Source organism: Equus asinus, chromosome 24 (genome assembly GCF_041296235.1).
Source record: "Equus asinus isolate D_3611 breed Donkey chromosome 24, EquAss-T2T_v2, whole genome shotgun sequence".
In the NCBI taxonomy this organism is placed as follows: domain Eukaryota; kingdom Metazoa; phylum Chordata; class Mammalia; order Perissodactyla; family Equidae; genus Equus; species Equus asinus.
In genome coordinates this window covers 55841218-55853031 of record NC_091813.1, presented here as the reverse complement: position 1 = coordinate 55853031, position 11814 = coordinate 55841218, and the positions used below count along the sequence as shown (strand labels likewise).

General features: G+C 36.6%; 1 long non-coding RNA gene across 1 annotated transcript; it reads left to right on the top strand.

Annotated features, from left to right (window-relative positions):
* Positions 1–2303: 2303 nt before the first annotated feature.
* Positions 2304–11035, top strand: LOC139041820 (uncharacterized). The gene is made up of 4 exons (XR_011497794.1): positions 2304–2614; positions 6962–7020; positions 7617–7803; positions 8655–11035. It is a non-coding gene; the product is annotated as an uncharacterized lncRNA (long non-coding RNA).
* Positions 11036–11814: the final 779 nt, after the last annotated feature.

Sequence of the window (11814 nt, the reverse complement as noted above, 5' to 3'; positions counted from 1 at the left end):
TTTCTGCTTTATATTCCCCAAACCCCCCTGTACATAGTTGTATATCTTAGTTGCAGGTCCTTCTACTTGTGGGATGCGGGACACCGCCTCAACGCAGCCTGACGAGCGGTGCCAGGTCCACGCCCAGGATCTGAACCCTGGGCCGCAGCAGTGGAGCACGCAAACTTAACCACTCAGCCACGGAGCCGCCCCATAAGTAGTCAGATCTTTAGATTCTTTCCATCACTCTCTGCAGCAGGGTGACTGCTCTCCTTCGACCTAGCAAAAAGACTGGAGTTTTATTCTTTGAGGACAAAACAGGTCTTTGGACTGGGGCATGCCAGGCACGGTGTGAAAACCAGGCAAATAAGTGAACACAGACGTGCTGAGTGCTGAATACTGAGACCCCTGTGCTCCTCCTTCCTTGCTTCCAGAGGCTGGCTCCATGTTGACAATATTTTAGTTCTCTACTCTTAAAATAAGGAGAAGAAGGATAATGGGACATCTAAGGAAGCCTCTAACAAAAGGTAGAGACAAAAACAGTAATCGAAACAAACATCTTAGAAGGAAAAAAAAGTTCAAATATTCTCAAAGAAATGAGATATTGCAACCATGAAACAAAAACAATATATTAGATAAAAAGGAACATTCAGGAAACAAAAAAAGATGATAAAAAGCATGACGACAGAGACGAAAACGTCAATAGTCATGATGGAAGATAATTTCAAGGAAATCATCCAGAAACTAAAATACAAAGACAAAGAGATGGGAAAGAAAAGAAAAGAAAATAAGAAGATGGTCCAAGAGATAGAATGTTTGAATCACGGAAGTTTCAAAAAGAGAAATCAGATAAAACGGTAGCCAGGGAATCATCAATAAAATAATTTAAGAAAATTTCTCAACACTGAGACATGAGTTTCCAGATTAAAAGAGCCATTAAGTGACAGCATAAAAAGATGAAAAACAGATCCAGCTAAGACCTATGAGTGAAATTTCAGGTTAACAGAGATAAGCTTCAAGAGAGAAAAAAAGAAGACAGTAAGTATGCCATGGAAATGAGGAAACAAAATGAGTTATCTCAACAGCAACACTGTTCTCTAGAAGAGAGGGGAGCAGCACTTTCAAAATTATAAAGAAAAACATCGTTCAATGTAGAAGTCGATGACTAGACTGTCAGTGTTACAGTAAAATAAAGATATTGTCAGATATATAAATTCTCAAATATTGTATTTCCCATGCACTCTTTCTCAGAAAATAATTAGAGGATGTGCTCTAAAAAAAATGAGAGAGTAAACAAGAAAGAATGGGGATCAAGGAAAGAGGACACCCAAATTAGGAGAAAAACAAGGCAATTCTTAGCATGACAAGGGAGGGAAGTTCCTGGAGACGTGCTCCGCAGTATCTGTAAAGAGCAGTCAGTTCAGATAGAAAATGAATGGAGGTCTCCAGATGGATGACTCCATAAAAAAATAATTTGAACTGATAGATTGCCTAAGAAGAATAATCTTGGGGGAAATGCTGCTGAAAGGCTATTGTGAAAAATTAGCAAAAGGCTTAAATGAAATCAATCTAATGAAAAATCAAGGCTATCATTAACGTCAAGAAAAATAAAAGTATAAAAGGAAGTGTAGTTTTTGTAAATTCTTAAAATGCTCAGCTATAAGTATTATTTACACAGTCATAATAATATAAGCAATTAGTTAAATCTAAACAAAACTTTTAAGGTAACTCTATTGTGGGAAATGGGGAGGGAAGCAGAGAAAATGAAAGTTTCATGGAGCTAAATCTTTAGGCACCATATTAGAAAGTCAATAAATAACACCTAAAATTGAATAATCAAACTATAGGAGTATATGCGTATTATTTAGAAATATGGACATGTATGAAGAAATATCTCTAAAGGAGTCGAAATTGATGCCTTGGGGGAAAGAAATTGGAGAAGAGTTTGACAGAAAATCACTGTATTTTGTTACATATATTTGACTTATAAACCATGCATATATATTATTTTTAAAAAATAAGTTTTAAAAGGAAAAAAAGAATATATTTATTGAAGGGGCTTAGAAGAGGCCTCCCCAAGGTGTGCCTCTTTGGCATGTGGAATGTTTGAGCTAAAGGCAATCAAGAGCCTGTGGGTTCAAGAGCAACTTTTACCTCAGCCTGGAAGAATTTAAATTGAGGGCCTTGCCCATAATAAGAGTTATTACCAGAAATAACTTTTTATGACCTATCTGTATGGTAGGGCAAACATCTAATTACTGAACATCTGCTCTTCTTATCATTCTGTGAATTACCCTCCTCCCCTCTGAAGCCCCAGGCCCCTATCCCATGGCTCAAGATGGCGTCTATATCTCATTTTACCTTTCTGTCTCTGAACCCCTTATGTATGTGAGGTCTCTGACTCTCTCATATATGTGGAGTTCCCATACATATGAAATTAAATTTGATTTTCTCCTGATAATTTGTCTTGTGTCAGTTTAATACTTAGATCAGCCAGAACCTAGAAGGGTAGAGGAAAATTTCTTCCTCCCCCACAGTTGGTGTAGTTGGTAGGATAAGCTTCCCTGGCTAGACTCTGCTCCCTCTGAGGCCGCTGCAGAGAGATCCTGGGACATCTGACAAGCGCCAGCAGAAGGTAAGAGTTCTTGCCTTGTCAGTCTCCCAGATCTCTGCCTGCTGCAGGGTCTGTTGGAAGCTAGAGTGGTAAGAGTCTTTTTTTTCTCTTTCTAAATTTAGATTAGCAGGAGAAGATATTTGTGAAATTAATTTCTTGGGCAAAAGCAACTCTGGTAAAGATTTGGGACCAGTATTCTGATTTTCTGTTGATCCCATTTCTCCCAGAAATGGTCATTGTTTTGTCTCTGCCAGCTGGAGGATGCATATGTATCCAGTGGGCAGCCAAGTAGGCTGTGGATCCAAACTTAGGGAATCAAAAAAAGGCGGGGTGATAAACTTTTGGCTTGGTAAGTCATGCTATTCTGTTCAAAAGGGTGGAAAACATGTGATTCTTTGTGATTTGGAATGGCTGCTTAAAAACAGGGACCCTCATAGTCACTGACTTTACTTTCTAAGACTGACTCTGGGAGTCAACTTTCTGGATCTTATGAGGACTGCATCCTTTGCAATCTCCTTTTGAGACACCTCTAGCATCTGTGTTTGTCCATGGTTAAGCCAGAAAAAGGTTTATTGGTTTGAGTTGCTATTAAGACTCATTAATGGCTAGATGATGGATATTTTGAATTGAAAAAACTTCTAAACTGGACAAACAAGTTTTTAGAGAGCTCTTATATTGTTATAATGGCTAGCCATTAACACTCCCTCAATAAGATGGAAGGGTAGAAATTAGAACAAAAATCAAAATCCACTCAGACCCCTTCTTATTTGCAGATAGTATTAAAAAAAATGAGGACACTGGAAGTACAATTATCCAGCACTTAGGAATAAAAGGAAGAAATATATATATATACATATATGTATATATATGTATATATATATATATATATAAATGTATAACAGCTAGACTTAGGGATCCCCTAACAAGAAGAACAAAACAAAAACAAAAATCCAACATAAAACTGCCTTCTTAAATCCTTCTTAAAATCTAGCCCCATCTGCTGTTTCAGCTTCCCTTGTCCTACAAGATCCACAGAGAGCACTCCAGCCTAATCCCTAAGAGTATATGGGTCACTCACATAAATGCTGAAAGCCAGAAAATGAATGTAATAGAATCACCCAGGACAGGCAGTAAGGCTCACTTTGCTGGGCTCTATAATCAAGCTCTCCCAGCTTCAGGCCTTCCTGGGCAATATCCTTTGCAAATATATCCTAGAACCCCCTCCCAGGCAATTGAAGCCCCCTGCAAAACAGCCCTGTTACCGCCACTCAGTGACCATTCTGTGATGCCCAATCAAGAGAGGAAAATAAAATTTCATGTTCCTTTCTTTCCAAATCCAGACCCATTGGTTATTGACCCTCTCTCTCCCAGGGATAGCTATTGCCTTCTTGCTTGTTTCGTTTTGTGTCCTAAGGGCTTGACTTGGCTTTCTAACTACCTGGGACATGCAGGATGTCATTTCTTCCTATTAGCTATCTTTAGGAGTGATTCTAGATCTTGGGAAGGTAGTAATCTTTGAGGACATCTGTTGTGTCCATGGAGTTGTTTAATACTGCCAGAAATATTTACTGTTTGTCCCAGTTGCCTTTACTGGCAAGATATTTAAAAGGGTTTTTTTTTTCCAGTAGCTCCATGGTCAAAGGTTGGTCAGAAATTGGAAGCTGATATTCAGAACCTGATAGCAATTTTTTTAGGACTTCTCCCCTAAACTAAATAAAACTATGTACCCAGAGAAAAAGAAGCAAGTTAGGGATGATGTAGTTGGACTGGTAGATCAACCTATGATATCACTTAAGTTACAGCCCAGTTTTTGAGGAATTGAGAGCAATAGTTCTTGTCACCAACTAGTTGCCCCGAGGAACTCAGGGGTGATTTGGAAGCATTTAATTGTTTTTCCAAATTGTTTTTCTCCTTTTATTATGTTAAGGAGATGCAATCACCAACCAGCCTGAACAAGACCAAGCCTCACCACAAGAGCTACAGCTATGATCTTCACCTTATTTTTAATGCTACGATCTCTCCACACCGTAACCTGCAGTGTATGTGGAAGCATGTTTTCCAACTGAGCCTGTGCAAGCGAATACTCACCTCTCCCTTTTGAATATTCATCCTCCATCTGAAATAAATGTCCCTGCTTCCCTTTGTTTGGGGACACATGACTTTGGAGATGATTCCTCTTGGTCCCCTATTTGCTGCAAATATACTTTACTTTGTGAGACAACTACCTCTGGTGGAGAGTCTGATTTAACTCACCAGGGGGGAACCCACTTTGGTTTTAGTAACATTCTTATATTACAAATCTTTGCAAAACTGGAAATGCAGCTTTAGAAGCAGTTCAGATTCCACCCATTCCTTTTCATCAATCCCCAAACCTTCCCTGTTTATCTCAAAAGGCTTGTAACCTCTCCAGGAACTATTATATAGACCATCCCCAATTCCTAAGACTGAAGAAAAAGGAGAAAAAAAAAAATTTAAGATGATAGCTAACTGCTTTAATGTCTCATAAAATTTTTATGAGTATAATTGTTAAGAACAAATGAATTAAATAGATGTAAGGGAAATAAGTTTTTAGGTGAACTTTTTAGCAATGATTGCTTTATGATATGTCTCCTTAAATAGTTTCCCAAATCTTTTTGGCAATCAACACCTGAAACCTTAAAGTTTTGCTAAGTTAAGTTAAATGATGAGGTAAGTTAAATTCATTGAATATTAGGATCATTTCCAAAAAGGATAAAATATTGAAACATTAATCACTGAACATAGGTCTATCTACTTTTTGCTTCCTTTTATAAAGAAACTAAATGTATTTTGGTCCATTAGTAAATATGTCTTGTGCCACACTGAGAAAAAAAGTATGAGCTATGGAGATGTGTTTTTGTTAAGGGAAATGAAAATAATTTTGCCCTGGTTGTTTCACAATGGGATGAGAGAGAGAGAATTTTACCTTGCATAATTAAGCTGCCTAAAGTTGAATTGTCATTATAAGAGTTTTAAAAATAAGTTTTAATGTCAATAATGTACTTATATAATACTAAAATTTAATATTCTTTCATCTGCTAAAAGGACAAAGATTTGCTTCATGATTGGTATGCTCCTAATAAGAGATTATAAAAGGAAAGCAAAGATTTTATGTTTTATCGCAATGATTTTCTGTGATGTTTTTATCAGGTCTTTGATTACTTAAACTGATTACAAGAGCTAAGTTTTACTTATAACTATTTAACTTTCTGTATTTGCCTTCAAAGTCTTTTCATTGTCACTATGGTCAAATGAATAGCTAAGTATTGTTTCATAGTGACCTATGATCCTATTTGACCAAGTGTTTTAAAACTTTTTGATATTTTTGACAAACTTCCCCAAATCAAATTCTAATGAAGTCTTTTTGACCTCTGGCTAACTTTGGGATTTTTCAGAGGATCCCTGAAACTTCTCAAAAGAAAGATTTGCTCTTTCTCTTTATAGATAGAGGGACGTTGGGGCTGGCCTGGTGGTGCAGCAGTTAAGTTTGCATGTTCCGCTCTGGCAGCCTGGGGTTCGCCGTTTCAGATCCTGGGTGTGGACCTACACACCACTTATCAAGCCATGATGTGGCAGGCATCCCACATACAAAGTAGAGGAAGATGGGCATAGATGTTATCTCAGGGCCAGTCTTCCTCAGCAAAAAAGAGGAGGATTGGTGGCAGATGTTAGTTCAGGGCTAATCTTCCCAAAATAAAAAAAGGTGGCTATTAAACTAATTAGACTTATTTGCTATGTTAAATTACATGGGAAGCATTGTCAAATAAGAAGTAACATTGAGCCTTTTTTATTTTGTATTTGCATAGGTATATGGTATAAGTGTTCCAAAAATTGTGTAAAATTTTTGGAAATCTCATATGTCCTGGCATAAAATGTTGTCTGTCATCAAAATTGAGGCTCAGACTAAAAGGACTGAATCTGAGTATCAGGAAAATGCCCTAGCTGACTTTCATGCAAGGGTAACAACAACAGAATCTTATAAAGATTGTAACACATGTAGATGAAGTCCATTCTGCTTCTGCAAAAGTTGACCCCTCACTGCAAGACTTTTGCCATCCTGATGTCCTTGTAACATGGCAACAGTCTGTTCCATTGGGTAAACGATAGCTATAAGTTAAACAAACAGTTGGGGCTATAGGAAACCCAATATGGCTGCTTTGTTCTTCCTGGCTCCCTGGAAAACTCCATTGTTTGCCTTTTGCATTCCTTCACTCACCACAATACATTTAAGATGACTCAAATTATGAATAGACGTTGGTGGGGAGACTTCTATACATTTGCAAAAACAGTCTATCAGCAATGTCTGACCTGCCAGGTTCATAACCCTAGTAAAACTGGTTTTGCCTGCAGATTTCCTCTTTCTGGACCATTTGAGCACCTGCAGCTGGACTTCATTCAACTGCCACTCAGTAAGGATTATCAATATGTTCTTGTTATAATATGTATGTTTTCCAGATGGGTTGAAACCTTCCCTTACTGCAAAGTTGATGCCCTCATTATGGCAAGGAACTGTTAGGAAATGTGTTTCCCACTTGGGGTATATCTTCCACAATCTCTAGTAATTGAGGCATCCACTTCATTGGACAAATCATACTAGCCTTAACAACAACCTTACAAACTTCTTGGAATTACGGCTGTTCCTACCACCCTCAATCATCAGGCTAGATTGAGAGAACTAATGGAAAAGCTGGATTAAAGCAGAACAAGAATTAATTACATCCTGATGAGGATTATTATAATTTTTATAACTTTTTGTCTGAAATATTACTGCTTTTTAAAATATTTTGTTTTTCCAGATTTAAGGAAAATTTTCTTTCTTTTTTCTTAAGCTATCTGTAGTTTGCAGTAATTTGGTGAATTATACCTTTATAAGCAGATTTGAAACAATTACTTTTTCTCCCTACCTGATCCCTCCAGAATTCAGAAACTCTTAGTGCGTATTCTTATTTTCATGGCATTAGATTTATTTGCGTAAGTCAATAAGAATTTGTTCTCCTTGTAACAGGACACAATTGGAAACTGCTTACATTGCCAAGGCTTTGATTGGAATGCCACATTTGAGAAAGACATACATAGACTCATATATAACCAGACAGCTTTAAGGAACTAAGATTGACTTTATGGAGCCAATAAAGACCTTTGGAAAAAACAACCTGGTACCTTGCTTACATGGTCCCTGACAGCCTAACCAGGTGAGTAAGGAGAACACTTTCTGGCAAGCCCAGGAAACCCAGATAATTTAGGGACCTCAAGAAGAGAGGAATTCACCCTAATCTATAGGTACTGCAAGCAAAGTCTGATAACAAGTCCTTGGCTTGGCTTTCCTGGCCTCAAGAGGCCTTTAAAAATTCAATCTGAGATTCCTTATGAAAAATCGCAGTAAAGGAGATTTAAAAGAGCCTATATGGTTAATCACTATTCTTGATGAACTTACGTAAGTAACAATCTGAGTTTAGTGAAACTAGACTTATTTTGCAAACAAATTACTTTTACTGTAATTATCTTTGATAGAAATGGGAGAGATTGTAGAAAGAAAAATTATGTTTCAGTATTACATCTTTATGGATATCAAATTCTAGTGCTATTAATTGTCTTTGGGGTTTTGCTTCCTACCTATAAATTGGACTAGATCCTGAATTCTTCTAGCTCCCTCCAATATCTGGCTATGACTCTTCAAACTAACATTTCCAGCTTTTCTCCCATCCTTTTGACTTGGAATCATTGAAAACTAAAACTGCCCCTTTCTGAAGCGATGCAAGCTAAAGTTGGACAATTTGATAGAAACTTCAGAGAAATCAGCACAACAGCTCATGTATGGACAATCTTTGTGCCTGTTGCTATATGGGCCACTCAAAAAGATCACCAGAGATATTCAAAATGCAACCCAGGAAAATCTGTCAGATTGCCACTGACTGCCTTCACTCCATCTGAAGATGCGTTGAGTCTGACATCTAGAAATCTTCTCGACTAGCTACCTCAGAATTCAAAAACTGGAATTCTAGTCTACTCCAATCATTAACCATTATTTATCTTATTTCCACAGAAATGCCTCTTATTAAATTCCTGGTTGCTGGCACTATAGGCGTAACTTTGGGAGCCCACCTGTATCACCACCTCCTGAAAAGAGAGAAAACTGTTTAAATGAACTGACTTATTCTCAGAACTAAGAGACTGGCTCAACGAGATAGAGCATTCTACCAGCTTAACTTCTGAAATGTGAAACTTCTCAGGAAGTCTCAAAGGGAGCCTGAGGGATTCAGAACAGACAGAACAAGATCTGCCACTTTGGCATATGGAATATATTTTGAGCTACAGGCAATGAAGACCTTGTGGGCTCAAGAGAAAACTCTTACCTCAGCCTTAAAGAATTTAAATTGAGGGCCTTGCCCATAATAAAAATTATTACCAGAAATAACTTTTTATGACCTACATGCATGGTAGGGCAAACATCTAATTACTAAACATCTGCTTTTCTTATTGTCCTGTGAACTCACCTCCTCCCCTTTGAAGCCCCAGGGCTCTATCCCATTCCTCAACTCAGGATGGTATATGTGCTTCATTTGCCTTTCTATCTCTGAATCTCTCATGTATGTGGGGGTCTCTGACTCTCTCATGTTTGTGGGGTTCCTGTACATAAAAAATTAAATTTGATTTTATCCTGTTAATCTGTTCCCTGTCAACAAAATTCTTAGACCAGCCAGAAGAACCCAGAAGGCTAGAGAAAAATTTCTTCCTCGCCCACATTAGTTAAAAATGTTTCCATATTCACACTCATTGAACAAATGTGTGTGAAGAATTTTCTGGGTGCCCAGCTCAATGCTCTGAACTTGGGATAAAACTGGAATAAGATAGGTTTCTAACCTCAAGGAGCTCACAAAGTTGGAAGACGACAGAAGGGTGGTGAGAGAAACATGAAACAAATAATGTCTTATAACATTGCTGTAAGTGCTAGATGAGAGTATAAATTGTAGTTTGGGGAATTAAATTGTCTTAAAAGAAATATAAGAGAAAAAGTTTCTTGAAAATAAATGTTTTTACAGTTTAAAAGAGGTTACTGTATCAGCTCATTAATAATAATAGTAGTAATAGCTGCTACTTTTTTCTTTTTATTGTCTCATATGTATAAGACACTCTTTTACCTATGTCCTTTGATTTAATCCCAGCTCTGATGAGACAAATCTTAACAGCCTCATTTTACAGATGAACTGAATCATAGTGGCTTTAAGAATAGAAAAGCTTCACATCTGTGCCGATGGCTGACACATGATTCAGCCTCAAAGGGATGAAATGAACTACATTATCTTCTTGACTTACTTCAAGTATTGTTATTTTACAGTGTATTTCCCTCTGTAGGTTGTAGTTACAAAAGATGAAAAGTCACTGCCTTTAGGTTACCAGAACCTCGTAATACTATTGAAATGGAGCTATGTGCTAGAACATGGAGATGTCTTTGTCATGCAAAACATTCCATTAAAAATTTGATATTAACTATTTATCTATACAGATATATATATAGTTAGCAAAGAAAGCATTTCTTCTTTCTCTTTAAGTAAACTTCTTAAAATTTCCATATGAATGAATTCAAAGCACAATCAAAATATGCACAATCAAAAAGAGAAGTGTTCTCTTCTTTTGTAATTCCCAAAATGCTAATATTGTTAATTGTACTCAATATATTTTGAATAATGTAATTTAAACTCTAGCTATTTAACTCCATTTTCCTGCCAATTTAGTCATTGTGCTCCTGCCATATTTGTCTCTCTTCATAACCTAAAATAAAGGATGAAGGCTGAATAATAAAACAAAATGCTTAACTCTATTTTGTATTCATTCTGCCATCCTTTTATTGAAACACTTTGAATAGTATCTACATATGACTTCAATAACTATCATAATACTGTATTCTCAATTGAAATGAAATGATAGAGACCATAAATATTTGATGTCCTTTCTCCCTATTACTCTCTATGTATGCTTTCCATCTTGATGTCAGGGGACCATTCTGAAGAGAGTAGGATGAGATTTCATATTTGCTAAGAGATTTCTTTTGCATAATGCTTTAGAAATGCTCAGGAAGTCAAGAGTTCAGCTGTTGAAAGTCTATAAACCATTGCATAAATTATAGCAGCTTTTAAAATCCTCACCATAAAAGTCTCATAAAAGGTTATTTTCATATTTAAAATTCACTGTGAATTTATTTTTTGACCAGAAAATGACATAAGAGTTGTCTTTAAGCTACTGTAATTCCCAGGTGTGTTTCTAATTAATTAAAGTCATGTCAAAACAGGTCTGTTTTGTTGAAATTAAATTACCTTTGTTCTTCCTTTCCAACACATTTCCAAATCTGGGAGGAAAGACATTCAATAAAATACCAGCAACAAGGTTCCTATTCTTTGAAATATGAATGGTAAATAAAATGTTCTAAAGGTAGACACAGATCTATTTTATGGATTTACCTTTGTCATTCACTATCTAAAGCCAAGCTGTATGCATAAAAAGTAAATAAAAATATGACACAAGGCAGTAGTCATAATCCCTTCTTTCCCTTCATCTGTACAGCACTTATTCTGAGCCCTCCCATAACACTGGATACTTCTTACGAGGTATTGTGTTACGTGTGTTTCATTCTCTCTGCTACAATACAGCTCTTTAAGAAAGGCCCCTTCTCAAAGTCAAAAGATAGAATCAGTTATAAAATAAATAAATCATGGGGATATAATGTACAGCACAGCAACTATAATAATACTGTATTGCATATTTGAAAGTTGCTAAGAAAGTAAATCTTAAAAGCTCTCATTACAAATGCAAATCAAAATTACAATGATATCGCCTTACACCCATTAGAATGGCTATAATTAAGACAAAAAGTAACTGTTGGAGAGCATGTAGAGGACAGGGAACCCTCATACACTGCTGGTGGGAATGCAAACTGGTGCAGCCACTATGGAAAACAGTATGGAGATTTCTCAAAAAAATAAAAATAGAAATTATCCCACTACTAGGTATCTATCCAAAGAACATGAAATCAACAATTCAAAGAGATTTATGCAGCTCTATGTTCAGTGCAGCATTATTCACAATAGCCAAGACATGGAAGGAACTCAAGTGCCCATCAACTGATGAATGGACAAAGAAGATGTGGTGTATATATACAATGGAATACTCCTCAGCCATAAAAAGGACAAAATCATGCCATTTTCAAC